This window comes from Hemitrygon akajei, chromosome 9, assembly GCF_048418815.1.
Source record: "Hemitrygon akajei chromosome 9, sHemAka1.3, whole genome shotgun sequence".
Classification (NCBI taxonomy): Eukaryota; Metazoa; Chordata; class Chondrichthyes; order Myliobatiformes; family Dasyatidae; genus Hemitrygon; species Hemitrygon akajei.
In genome coordinates, this window is record NC_133132.1 from 20,303,350 (window position 1) to 20,319,139 (window position 15,790).

A 15,790-nucleotide genomic window follows, 5' to 3' on the forward strand; every position below is an offset into this window, starting at 1 on the left:
TGGACTAAATGTGCACAGAACACAGTGGTGAGGGTTATTCTGACTGAATGTACACAGACACAGTAGTGAGGGTTATTCTGACTAAATGTACACAGGCACAGTGGTGAGGGTTATTCTGACTGAATGTACACAGAACACGGTGGTGAGGGTTATTCTGACTGAATGTACACAGAAATCAGTGGTGAGTGTTATTCTGACTGAATGTACACAGAACACAGTGGTGAGGGTTATTCTGACTGATTGTACACAGAACACAGTGGTGAGGGTTATTCTGACTGAATGTACACAGAACACAGTGGTGAGGGTTATTCTGAATGAATGTACACAGAACACAGTGGTGAGGGTTATTCTGACTGTATGTACACAGAACAGTGGTGAGGGTTATTCTGACTGAATGTACACAGAACACAGTGGTGGGGGTTATTCTGACTGAATATACACAGAACACGGTGGTGAGGGTTATTCTGACTGAATGTACACAGAACACGGTGGTGAGGGTTATTCTGACTGAATGTACACAGACACAGTGGTGAGGGTTATTCTGACTGAATGTGCACAGAACACAGTGGTGAGGGTTAGTCTGACTGTATGTATACAGGCACAGTGTTTGTGAGGATTAGTCTGAGTGTACATATATAGAGCACGGTGATGGTGAAGTTTAGTCTGATTTAATGTGTAAAAAACACAGCAGTGTGCGTTGGACTGAATGTACACAGAACACAGTGGTGAGGTTTATTCTGACTGAATGTACACAGAACACGGTGGTGAGGGTTATTCTGACTGAATGTACACAGACACAGTAGTGAGGGTTATTCTGACTGAATGTACACAGGCACAGTGGTGAGGGTTATTCTGACTGAATGTACACAGAACACGGTGGTGAGGGTTATTCTGACTGAATGTACACAGAACACAGTGGTGATGGTTATTCTGACTGAATGTACACAGACACAGTGGTGAGGGTTATTCTGACTGAATGTACACAGAACACGGTGCTGAGGGTTATTCTGACTGAATGTACACAGAACACAGTGGTGAGGGTTATTCTGACTGAATGTACACAGAACACAGTGGTGAGGGTTATTCTGACTGAATGTACACAGAACACAGTGGTGAGGGTTATTCTGACTGATTGTACACAGAACACAGTGGTGAGGGTTATTCTGAGTGAATGTACACAGAACACAGTGGTGAGGGTTATTCTGACTGAATGTACACAGAACACAGTGGTGAGGGTTATTCTGACTGAATGTACACAGAACACGGTGGTGAGGGTTATTCTGACTGAATGTACACAGACACAGTAGTGAGGGTTATTCTGACTGACTGAATGTACACAGGCACAGTGGTGAGGGTTATTCTGACTGAATGTACACAGAACACGGTGGTGAGAGTTATTCTGACTGAATGTACACAGAACACAGTGGTGTGGGTTATTCTGACTGAATGTACACAGACAGTGGTGAGGGTTAGTCTGACTGTATGTATACAGACAGAGTGTTTGTGAGGATTAGTCTGAGTGTACATATATAGAGCACGGTGATGGTTAAGTTTAGTCTGAGTTAATGTGTAAAAAAACACAGCAGTGTGCGATGGACTGAATGTACACAGACACAGTGGTGAGGGTTATTCTGACTGAATGTACACAGAACACAGTGGTGAGGGTTATTCTGACTGTATGTACACAGAGCACAGTGGTGAGGGTTATTCTGATAGTATGTACACAGAACACAGCGGTGAGGGTTATTCTGACTGAATGTACACAGAACACAGTGGTGAGGGTTATTCTGACTGAATGTACACATAACACGGTGGTGAGGGTTATTCTGATTGTATGTACACAGAACACAGTGGTGAGGGTTATTCTGACTGAATGTGCACAGACACAGTGGTGAGGGTTATTCTGACTGAATGTACACAGAAAACAGTGGTGAGGGTTATTCTGACTGAATGTACACAGAACACAGTGGTGAGGGTTATTCTGACTGAATGTACACAGAACACGGTGGTGAGGGTTATTCTGACTGAATGTACACAGACACGGTGGTGAGGGTTATTCTGACTGAATGTACACAGAACACGGTGGTGAGGGTTATTCTGACTGAATGTGCACAGAACACAGTGGTGAGGGTTAGTCTGACTGTATGTATACAGACACAGTGTTTGTGAGGATTAGTCTGAGTGTACATATATAGAGCACGGTGATGGTGAAGTTTAGTCTGATTTAATGTGTAAAAAAACACAGCAGTGTGCGTTGGACTGAATGTTACACAGAACACAGTGGTGAGGGTTATTCTCACTGAATGTACACAGAAAACAGTGGTGAGGGTTATTCTGACTGTATGTACACAGAACACAGTGGTGAGGGTTATTCTGACTGTATGAACACAGAACACAGTGGTGAGGTTTATTCTGACTGAATGTATACAGACACAGTGTTTGTGAGGATTAGTCTGAGTTAATGTGTAAAAAACACAGCAGTGTGCGTTGGACTTAATGTACACAGAACACGGTGGTGAGGGTTATTCTGACTGAATGTACACAGACACAGTGGTGAGGGTTATTCTGACTGAATGTACACAGAACACTGTGGTGAGGGTTATTCTGACTGAATATACACAGAACACTGTGGTGAGGGTTATTCTGACTGAATGTACACAGAGCATAGTGGTGAGGATTATTCTGACTGAATGTACACAGAACACGGTGGTAAGGGTTATTCTGACTGTATGTACACAGACACAGTGGTGAGGGTTATTCTGACTGAATGTACACAGAACACAGTGGCGAGGGTTATTCTGACTGTATGTACACAGAACACAGTGGTGAGGGTTATTCTGACTGAATGTACACAGAACACAGTGGTGAAGGTTATTCTTACTGAATGTACACAGAAAACAGTGGTGAGGGTTATTCTGACTGAATGTACACAGAACACAGTGGTGAGGGTTATTCTGACTGAATGTACACAGACAGTGGTGAGGGTTAGTCTGACTGTATGTATACAGACACAGTGTTTGTAAGGATTAGTCTGAGTGTACATATATAGAGCACGGTGATGGTGAAGTTTAGTCTGAGTTAATGTGTAAAAAAACACAGCAGTGTGCGTTGGACTGAATGTACACAGAACACAGTGGTGAGGGTTATTCTGACTGAATGTACACAGACACTGTGGTGAGGGTTATTCTGACTGTAGACAGAACACTGTGGTGAGGGTTAATCTGACTGTATGTATACAGAACACAGTGGTGAGGGTTATTCTGACTGAATGTACACAGAACACAGTGCTGAGGGTTATTCTGACTGTCTGTACACAGAACACAGTGGTGAGGGTTATTCTGACTGAATGTACACAGAAAACAGTGGTGAGTGTTAGTCTGACTGTATGTACACAGAACACAGTGGTGAGGGTTATTCTGACTGAAAGTACACAGAACACGGTGGTGAGGGTTATTCTGACTGAATATACACAGAACACGGTGGTGAGGGTTATTCTGACTGAATGTACACAGAACACGGTGGTGAGGGTTATTCTGACTGAATGTACACAGACACAGTGGTGAGGGTTATTCTGACTGAATGTGCACAGAACACAGTGGTGAGGGTTAGTCTGACTGTATGTATACAGACACACTTTTTGTGAGGATTAGTCTGAGTGTACATATATAGAGCACGGTGATGGTGAAGTTTAGTCTGATTTAATGTGTAAAAAACACAGCAGTGTGCGTTGGACTGAATGTACACAGAACACAGTGGTGAGGGTTATTCTGACTGAATGTACACAGACACAGTAGTGAGGGTTATTCTGACTGAATGTACACAGGCACAGTGGTGAGGGTTATTCTGACTGAATCTACACAGAACACGGTGGTGAGGGTTATTCTGACTGAATGTACACAGAACACAGTGGTGAGTGTTATTCTGACTGAATGTACACAGAACACAGTGGTGAGGGTTATTCTGACTGATTGTACACAGAACACAGTGGCGAGGGTTATTCTGACTGAATGTACACAGAACACAGTGGTGAGGGTTATTCTGAATGAATGTACACAGAACACAGTGGTGAGGGTTATTCTGACTGTATGTACACAGAACACAGTGGTGAGGGTTATTCTGACTGAATGTACACAGAACACAGTGGTGGGGGTTATTCTGACTGAATATACACAGAACACGGTGGTGAGGGTTATTCTGACTGAATGTACACAGAACACGGTGGTGAGGGTTATTCTGAATGAATGTACACAGAACACAGTGGTGAGGGTTATTCTGACTGTATGTACACAGAACACAGTGGTGAGGGTTATTCTGACTGAATGTACACAGAACACAGTGGTGGGGGTTATTCTGACTGAATATACACAGAACACGGTGGTGAGGGTTATTCTGACTGAATGTACACAGAACACGGTGGTGAGGGTTATTCTGACTGAATGTACACAGACACAGTGGTGAGGGTTATTCTGACTGTATGTATACAGGCACAGTGTTTGTGAGGATTAGTCTGAGTGTACATATATAGAGCACGGTGATGGTGAAGTTTAGTCTGATTTAATGTGTAAAAAACACAGCAGTGTGCGTTGGACTGAATGTACACAGAACACAGTGGTGAGGGTTATTCTGACTGAATGTACACAGAACACGGTGGTGAGGGTTATTCTGACTGAATGTTCACAGACACAGTAGTGAGGGTTATTCTGACTGAATGTACACAGGCACAGTGTTGAGGGTTATTCTGACTGAATGTACACAGAACACGGTGGTGAGGGTTATTCTGACTGAATGTACACAGAACACAGTGGTGATGGTTATTCTGACTGAATGTACACAGACACAGTGGTGAGGGTTATTCTGACTGAATGTACACAGAACACGCTGGTGAGGGTTATTCTGACTGAATGTACACAGAACACGGTGCTGAGGGTTATTCTGACTGAATGTACACAGAACACAGTGGTGAGGGTTATTCTGACTGAATGTACACAGAACACAGTGGTGAGGGTTATTCTGACTGAATGTACACAGAACACAGTGGTGAGGGTTATTCTGACTGATTGTACACAGAACACAGTGGTGAGGGTTATTCTGAGTGAATGTACACAGAACACAGTGGTGAGAGTTATTCTGACTGAATGTACACAGAACACAGTGGTGAGGGTTATTCTGACTGAATGTACACAGAACACGGTGGTGAGGGTTATTCTAACTGAATGTACACAGACACAGTAATGAGGGTTATTCTGACTGACTGAATGTACACAGGCACAGTGGTGAGGGTTATTCTGACTGAATGTACACAGAACACGGTGGTGAGGGATATTCTGACTGAATGTACACAGAACACAGTGGTGTGGGTTATTCTGACTGAATGTACACAGACAGTGGTGAGGGTTAGTCTGACTGTATGTATACAGACACAGTGTTTGTGAGGATTACTCTGAGTGTACATATATAGAGCACGGTGATGGTTAAGTTTAGTCTGAGTTAATGTGTAAAAAAACACAGCAGTGTGCGTTGGACTGAATGTACACAGAACACAGTGGTGAGAGTTATTCTGACTGAATGTACACAGAACACAGTGGTGAGGGTCATTCTGACTGAATGTACACAGACATAGTGGTGAGGGTTATTCTGACTGAATGTACACAGAACACAGTGGTGAGGGTTATTCTGACTGTATGTACACAGAGCACAGTGGTGAGGGTTATTCTGATAGTATGTACACAGAACACAGCGGTGAGGGTTATTCTGACTGAATGTACACAGAACACAGTGGTGAGGGTTATTCTGACTGAATGTACACATAACACGGTGGTGAGGGTTATTCTGATTGTATGTACACAGAACACAGTGGTGAGGGTTATTCTGACTGAATGTGCACAGACACAGTGGTGAGGGTTATTCTGACTGAATGTACACAGAAAACAGTGGTGAGGGTTATTCTGACTGAATGTACACAGAACACAGTGGTGAGGGTTATTCTGACTGAATGTACACAGAACACGGTGGTGAGGGTTATTCTGACTGAATGTACACAGACACGGTGGTGAGGGTTATTCTGACTGAATGTACACAGAACACGGTGGTGAGGGTTATTCTGACTGAATGTACACAGACAAAGTGGTGAGGTTTATTCTGACTGAATGTACACAGAACACAGTGGTGAGGGTTATTCTGACTGAATGTACACAGACACAGTGGTGAGGGTTATTTTGACTGATTGTGCACAGAACACAGTGGGGAGGGTTAGTCTGACTGTATGTATACAGACACAGTGTTTGTGAGGATTAGTCTGAGTGTACATATATAGAGCACGGTGATGGTGAAGTTTAGTCTGATTTAATGTATAAAAAAACACAGCAGTGTGCGTTGGACTGAATGTTACACAGAACACAGTGGTGAGGGTTATTCTCACTGAATGTACACAGAAAACAGTGGTGAGGGTTATTCTGACTGTATGTACACAGAACACAGTGGTGAGGGTTATTCTGACTGTATGAACACAGAACACAGTGGTGAGGGTTATTCTGACTGAATGTATACAGACACAGTGTTTGTGAGGATTAGTCTGAGTTAATGTGTAAAAAACACAGCAGTGTGCGTTGGACTTAATGTACACAGAACACGGTGGTGAGGGTTATTCTGACTGAATGTACACAGACACAGTGGTGAGGGTTATTCTGACTGAATGTACACAGAACACTGTGGTGAGGGTTATTCTGACTGAATATACACAGAACACTGTGGTGAGGGTTATTCTGACTGAATGTACACAGAGCATAGTGGTGAGGTTATTCTGACTGAATGTACACAGAACACGGTGGTGAGGGTTATTCTGACTGTATGTACACAGACACAGTGGTGAGGGTTATTCTGACTGAATGTACACAGAACACAGTGGCGAGGGTTATTCCGACTGTATGTACACAGAACACAGTGGTGAGGGTTAGTCTGACTGAATGTACACAGAACTCAGTGGTGAGGGTTAGTCTGACTGAATGTACACAGAACACAGTGGTGAGGGTTATACTGACTGTATGTACACAGAACACAGTGGTGAGGGTTATTCTGACTGAATGTGCACTGAACACAGTGGTGAGGGTTAGTCTGACTGTATGTATACAGACACAGTGCTTGTGAGGAATTGTCTGAGTGTACATATATAGAGCACGGTGATGGTGAAGTTTAGTCTGAGTTAATGTGTAAAAAAACACAGCAGTGTGCGTTGGACTGAATGTACACAGAACACAGTGGTGAGGGTTATTCTTACTGAATGTACACAGAAAACAGTGGTGAGGGTTATTCTGACTGAATGTACACAGAACACAGTGGTGAAGGTTATTCTTACTGAATGTACACAGAAAACAGTGGTGAGGGTTATTCTGACTGAATGTACACAGAACACAGTGGTGAGGGTTATTCTGACTGAATGTACACAGACAGTGGTGAGGGTTAGTCTGACTGTATATATACAGACACAGTGTTTGTAAGGATTAGTCTGAGTGTACATATATAGAGCACGGTGATGGTGAAGTTTAGTCTGAGTTAATGTGTAAAAAAACACAGCAGTGTGCGTTGGACTGAATGTACACAGAACACAGTGGTGAGGGTTATTCTTACTGAATGTACACAACACAGTGGTGAGGGTTATTCTGACTGATTGTACACAGAACACAGTGGTGAGGGTTATTCTGACTGAATGTACACAGACACAGTGGTGAGGGTTATTCTGACTGAATGTGCACAGAACACAGTGGTGAGGGTTATTCTGACTGAATGTACACAGAACACTGTGGTGAGGGTTATTCTGACTGAATGTACACAGACACGGTGGTGAGGGTTATTCTGACTGAATGTACACAGAACACAGTGGTGGGGGTTATTCTGACTGAATATACACAGAACACGGTGGTGAGGGTTATTCTGACTGAATGTACACAGAACACGGTGGTGAGGGTTATTCTGACTGAATGTACACAGACACAGTGGTGAGGGTTATTCTGACTGAATGTGCACAGAACACAGTGGTGAGGGTTAGTCTGACTGTATGTATACAGACACAGTGTTTGTGAGGATTAGTCTGAGTGTACATATATAGAGCACGGTGATGGTGAAGTTTAGTCTGATTTAATGTGTAAAAAACACAGCAGTGTGCGTTGGACTGAATGTACACAGAACACAGTGGTGAGGGTTATTCTGACTGAATGTACACAGAACACGGTGGTGAGGGTTATTCTGACTGAATGTACACAGACACAGTAGTGAGGGTTATTCTGACTGAATGTACACAGGCACAGTGGTGAGGGTTATTCTGACTGAATGTACACAGAACACGGTGGTGAGGGTTATTCTGACTGAATGTACACAGAACACAGTGGTGAGGGTTATTCTGACTGAATATACACAGACACAGTGGTGAGGGTTATTCTGACTGAATGTACACAGAACACGGTGCTGAGGGTTATTCTGACTGAATGTACACAGAACACAGTGGTGAGGGTTATTCTGACAATGTACACAGACACAGTAGTGAGGGTTATTCTGACTGAATGTACACAGAACACGGTGGTGAGGGTTATTCTGACTGAATGTACACAGACACAGTAGTGAGGGTTATTCTGACTGAATGTACACAGGCACAGTGGTGAGGGTTATTCTGACTGAATGTACACAGAACACGGTGGTGAGGGTTATTCTGACTGAATGTACACAGAACACAGTGGTGAGGGTTATTCTGACTGAATGTACACAGACACTGTGGTGAGGGTTATTCTGACTGAATGTACACAGAACACGCTGGTGAGGGTTATTCTGACTGAATGTACACAGAACACGGTGCTGAGGGTTATTCTGACTGAATGTACACAGAACACAGTGGTGAGGGTTATTCTGACAATGTACACAGACACAGTAGTGAGGGTTATTCTGACTGAATGTACACAGGCACAGTGGTGAGGGTTATTCTGACTGAATGTGCACAGAACACAGTGGTGAGGGTTATTCTGACTAAATGTACACAGACACAGTGGTGAGGGTTATTCTGACTGAATGTACACAGAACACGCTGGTGAGGGTTATTCTGACTGAATGTACACATAACACGGTGCTGAGGGGTATTCTGACTGAATGTACACAGAACACAGTGGTGAGGGTTATTCTGACTGAATGTTCACAGAACACAGTGGTGAGGGTTATTCTGATTGTATGTACACAGAACACAGCGGTGAGGGTTATTCTGACTGAATGTACACAGAACACAATGGTGAGGGTTATTCTGACTGAATGTACACAGAACACAGTGGTGAGGGTTGTTCTGACTGAATGTACACAGACAGATGTGAGGGTTAGTCTGACTGTATGTATACATTCACAGTGTTTGTGAGGATTAGTCTGAGTGTACATATATAGAGCTCGGTGATGTGAAGTTTAGTCGGAGTTAATGTGTAAAAAACACACCAGAGTGCGTTGGACTTAATGTACACAGAACACAGTGGTGAGGTTTATTCTGACTGAATGTACACAGACACAGTGGTGAGGGTTATTCTGACTGAATGTGCACAGAACACAGTGGTGAGGGTTATTCTGACTGAATGTACACAGAACACTGTGGTGAGGGTTATTCTGACTGAATGTACACAGACACGGTGGTGAGGGTTATTCTGACTGAATGTACACAGAACACAGTGGTGGGGGTTATTCTGACTGAATATACACAGAACACGGTGGTGAGGGTTATTCTGACTGAATGTACACAGAACACGGTGGTGAGGGTTATTCTGACTGAATGTACACAGACACAGTGGTGAGGGTTATTCTGACTGAATGTGCACAGAACACAGTGGTGAGGGTTAGTCTGACTGTATGTATACAGACACAGTGTTTGTGAGGATTAGTCTGAGTGTACATATATAGAGCACGGTGATGGTGAAGTTTAGTCTGATTTAATGTGTAAAAAACACAGCAGTGTGCGTTGGACTGAATGTACACAGAACACAGTGGTGAGGGTTATTCTGACTGAATGTACACAGAACACGGTGGTGAGGGTTATTCTGACTGAATGTACACAGACACAGTAGTGAGGGTTATTCTGACTGAATGTACACAGGCACAGTGGTGAGGGTTATTCTGACTGAATGTACACAGAACACGGTGGTGAGGGTTATTCTGACTGAATGTACACCGAACACAGTGGTGAGGGTTATTCTGACTGAATGTACACAGACACTGTGGTGAGGGTTATTCTGACTGAATGTACACAGAACACGCTGGTGAGGGTTATTCTGACTGAATGTACACAGAACACGGTGCTGAGGGTTATTCTGACTGAATGTACACAGAACACAGTGGTGAGGGTTATTCTGACAATGTACACAGACACAGTAGTGAGGGTTATTCTGACTGAATGTACACAGGCACAGTGGTGAGGGTTATTCTGACTGAATGTACACAGAACACAGTGGTGAGGGTTATTCTGACTGAATGTACACAGACACAGTGGTGAGGGTTATTCTGACTGAATGTACACAGAACACGCTGGTGAGGGTTATTCTGACTGAATGTACACAGAACACAGTGGTGAGGGTTATTCTGACTGAATGTACACAGAACACGGTGCTGAGGGGTATTCTGACTGAATGTACACAGACAGTGGTGAGGGTTATTCTGACTGAATGTACACAGAACACAGTGGTGAGGGTTATTCTGACTGAATGTACACAGAACACGCTGGTGAGGGTTATTCTGACTGAATGTACACAGAACACAGTGGTGAGGGTTATTCTGACTGAATGTACACAGACAGTGGTGAGGGTTATTCTGACTGAATGTACACAGACAGTGGTGAGGGTTATTCTGACTGAATGTACACAGAACACGCTGGTGAGGGTTATTCTGACTGAATGTACACAGAACACAGTGGTGAGGGTTATTCTGACTGAATGTACACAGAACACGGTGCTGAGGGGTATTCTGACTGAATGTACACAGACACAGTGGTGAGGGTTATTCTGACTGAATGTACACAGAAAACAGTGGTGAGGGTTATTCTGACTGAATGTACACAGAGCACAGTGGTGAGGGTTATTCTGACTGAATGTACACAGAACACGGTGCTGAGGGGTATTCTGACTGAATGTACACAGACAGTGGTGAGGGTTAGTCTGACTGTATGTATACAGACAGAGTGTTTGTGAGGATTAGTCTGAGTGTACATATATAGAGCACGGTGATGGTGACGTTTAGTCTGAGTTAATGTGTAAAAAAACACAGCAGTGTGCGTTGGACTGAATGTACACAGAACACAGTGGTGAGGGTATTCTGACTGAATGTACACAGAAAACAGTAGTGAGGGTTATTCTGACTGTATGTACAGAGAACACAGTGGTGAGGGTTATTCTGACTGTATGTACGCAGAACACAGTGGTGAGGGTTATTCTGACTGAATGTACACAGAACACAGTGGTGAGGATTATTCTGACTGTATGTACACAGAACACAGTGGTGAGGGTTATTCTGACTGAATGTACACAGAAAACAGTGGTGAGTGTTAGTCTGACTGTATGTACACAGAACACAGTGGTGAGGGTTATTCTGACTGAAAGTACACAGAACACGGTGGTGAGGGTTATTCTGACTGAATATACACAGAACACGGTGGTGAGGGTTATTCTGACTGAATGTACACAGAACACGGTGGTGAGGGTTATTCTGACTGAATGTACACAGACAGAGTGGTGAGGGTTATTCTGACTGAATGTGCACAGAACACAGTGGTGAGGGTTAGTCTGACTGTATGTATACAGACACACTTTTTGTGAGGATTAGTCTGAGTGTACATATATAGAGCACGGTGATGGTGAAGTTTAGTCTGATTTAATGTGTAAAAAACACAGCAGTGTGCGTTGGACTGAATGTACACAGAACACAGTGGTGAGGGTTATTCTGACTGAATGTACACAGACACAGTAGTGAGGGTTATTCTGACTGAATGTACACAGGCACAGTGGTGAGGGTTATTCTGACTGAATGTACACAGAACACGGTGGTGAGGGTTATTCTGACTGAATGTACACAGAACACAGTGGTGAGTGTTATTCTGACTGAATGTACACAGAACACAGTGGTGAGGGTTATTCTGACTGATTGTACACAGAACACAGTGGTGAGGGTTATTCTGACTGAATGTACACAGAACACAGTGGTGAGGGTTATTCTGAATGAATGTACACAGAACACAGTCGTGAGGGTTATTCTGACTGTATGTACACAGAACACAGTGGTGAGGGTTATTCTGACTGAATGTACACAGAACACAGTGGTGGTGGTTATTCTGACTGAATATACACAGAACACGGTGGTGAGGGTTATTCTGACTGAATGTACACAGAACACGGTGGTGAGGGTTATTCTGACTGAATGTACACAGACACAGTGGTGAGGGTTATTCTGACTGTATGTATACAGGCACAGTGTTTGTGAGGGTTAATCTGACTGTATGTATACAGATCCGGTGGTGAGGTTATTCTGACTGAATGTACACAGAACACAGTGGTGAGGGTTATTCTGACTGTATGTATACAGACACATTGGTGAGAGTTATTCTGACTGAATGTACACAGACACAGTGGTGAGGGTTATTCTGACTGAATGTACACAGAACACGGTGCTGAGGGTTATTCTGACTGAATGTACACCGACACAGTAGTGAGGGTTATTCTGACTGAATGTACACAGAACACAGTCGTGAGGGTTAATCTGACTGAATGTACACAGATCACGGTGCTGAGGGTTATTCTGACTATGTATACAGTCACAGTGGTGAGGGTTATTCTGACTGAATGTGCACAGAAAACGGTGGTGAGGGTTATTCTGACTGTATGTATACAGAACACAGTGGTGAGGGTTATTCTGACTGAATGTACACAGACACAGTGGTGAGGGTTATTCTGACTGAATGTACACAGAACACAGTGGTGAGGGTTATTCTGACTGAATGTACACAGAACACAGTGGTGAGGGTTATTCTGACTGATTGTACACAGATACAGTGGTGAGGGTTATTCTGAGTGAATGTACACAGAACACGGTGGTGAGGGTTATTCTGACTGAATGTACACAACACGGTGGTGAGGGTTATTCTGACTGAATGTACGCAGAACACGGTGGTGAGGGTTATTCTGACTGAATGTACACAGACACAGTGGTGAGGGTTATTCTGACTGAATGTACACAGAACACAGTGGTGAGGGTTATTCTGACTGAATGTACACAGAACACAGTGATGAGGGTTATTCTGACTGAATGTACACAGACACAGTGGTGAGGGTTATTCTGACTGAATGTACACAGACACAGTGGTGAGGGTTATTCTGACTGAATGTATACAGACACAGTGGTGAGGATTATTCTGACTGAATGTACACAGAACACGGTGGTGAGGTTTTCTCTGACTGAATGTACACAGAACACTGTGGTGAGGGTTATTCTGACTGAATGTACACAGACACAGTGGTGAGGGTTATTCTGACTGAATGTACACAGACACAGTGGTGAGGGTTATTCTGACTGAATGTATACAGACAGAGTGGTGAGGATTATTCTGACTGAATGTACACAGAACACGGTGGTGAGGGTTATTCTGACTGAATGTACACAGAACACGGTGCTGAGGGTTATTCTGACTAAATGTACACAGAACACAGTGGTTAGGGTTATTCTGACTGAATGTAAACAGAACACAGTGGTGAGGGTTATTCTGACTGAATGTACACAGAACACAGTGGTGAGGGTTATTCTGACTGAATGTACACAGAACACAGTGGTGAGGGTTATTCTGACTGAATGTACACAGAACACAGTGGTGAGGGTTATTCTGACTGAATGTACACAGACAGTGGTGAGGGTTAGTCTGACTGTATGTGTACAGACACAGTGTTTGTGAGGATTAGTCTGAGTGTACATATATAGAGCACGGTGATGGTTAAGTTTAGTCTGAGTTAATGTGTAAAAAAACACAGCAGTGTGCGTTGGACTGAATGTACACAGAACACACTGGTGAGGGTTATTCTGACTGAAAGTACACAGAACACAGTGGTGAGGGTTATTCTGACTGAATGTACACAGAACCCAGTGGTGAGGGTTATTCTGACTGAATGTACACAGAACACAGTGGTGATGGTTTTTCTGACTGAATGTACACAGAACTCAGTGGTGAGGGTTATTCTGACTGAGTGTACACAGAACACAGTGGTGAGGGTTATTCTGACTGAATGTACACAGACACAGTGGTGAGGGTTATTCTGACTGAATGTACACGGAACACCTTGGTGAGGGTTATTCTGACTGAATGTACACAGAACACGGTGGTGAGGGTTATTCTGACTGAATGTACACAGACACAGTGGTGAGGGTTATTCTGACTGAATGTACACAGAACACGGTGGTGAGGGCTATTCTGACTGAATGTACACAGACACAGTTGTGAGGGTTATTCTGACTGAATGTACACAGGCACAGTGGTGAGGGTTATTCTGACTGAATGTACACAGAACACGGTGGTGAGGGTTATTCTGACTGAATGTACACAGAACACAGTGGTGAGGGTTATTCTGACTGAATGTACACAGACACTGTGGTGAGGGTTATTCTGACTGAATGTACACAGAACACGCTGGTGAGGGTTATTCTGACTGAATGTACACAGAACACGGTGCTGAGGGTTATTCTGACTGAATGTACACAGAACACAGTGGTGAGGGTTATTCTGACAATGTACACAGACACAGTAGTGAGGGTTATTCTGACTGAATGTACACAGGCACAGTGGTGAGGGTTATTCTGACTGAATGTACACAGAACACAGTGGTGAGGGTTATTCTGACTGAATGTACACAGACACAGTGGTGAGGGTTATTCTGACTGAATGTACACAGAACACGCTGGTGAGGGTTATTCTGACTGAATGTACACAGAACACGGTGCTGAGGGGTATTCTGACTGAATGTACACAGAACACAGTGGTGAGGGTTATTCTGACTGAATGTTCACAGAAGACAGTGGTGAGGGTTAGTCTGACTGTATGTATACAGACACAGTGTTTGTGAGGATTAGTCTGAGTGTACATATATAGAGCACGGTGATGGTGAAGTTTAGTCTGAGTTAATGTGTAAAAAAACACAGCAGTGTGCGTTGGACTGAATGTACACAGAACACACTGGTGAGGGTTATTCTGACTGAATGTTCACAGAACACAGTGGTGAGGGTTATTCTGACTGAATGTACACAGAAAACAGTGGTGAGGGTTATTCTGACTGTATGTACAGAGAACACAGTGGTGAGGGTTATTCTGACTGTATGTACGCAGAACACAGTGGTGAGGGTTATTCTGACTGAATGTACACAGAACACAGTGGTGAGGATTATTCTGACTGAATGTACACAGACACAGTGGTGAGGGTTATTCTGACTGATTGTGCACAGAACACAGTGGGGAGGGTTAGTCTGACTGTATGTATACAGACACAGTGTTTGTGAGGATTAGTCTGAGTTAATGTGTAAAAAACACAGCAGTGTGCGTTGGACTTAATGTACACAGAACACGGTGGTGAGGGTTATTCTGACTGAATGTACACAGAACACGGTGGTGAGGGTTATTCTGACTGTATGTACACAGACACAGTGGTGAGGGTTATTCTGACTGAATGTACACAGAACACAGTGGCGAGGGTTATTCCGACTGTATGTACACAGAACACAGTGGTGAGGGTTAGTCTGACTGAATGTACACAGA

General features: G+C 43.6%; 1 protein-coding gene across 1 annotated transcript in view; it reads left to right on the forward strand.

The window, feature by feature from the left end:
• adora2aa (adenosine A2a receptor a) overlaps positions 1-15,790 on the forward strand; it is a 160,134-nt gene that overhangs the window by 56,767 nt on the left and 87,577 nt on the right.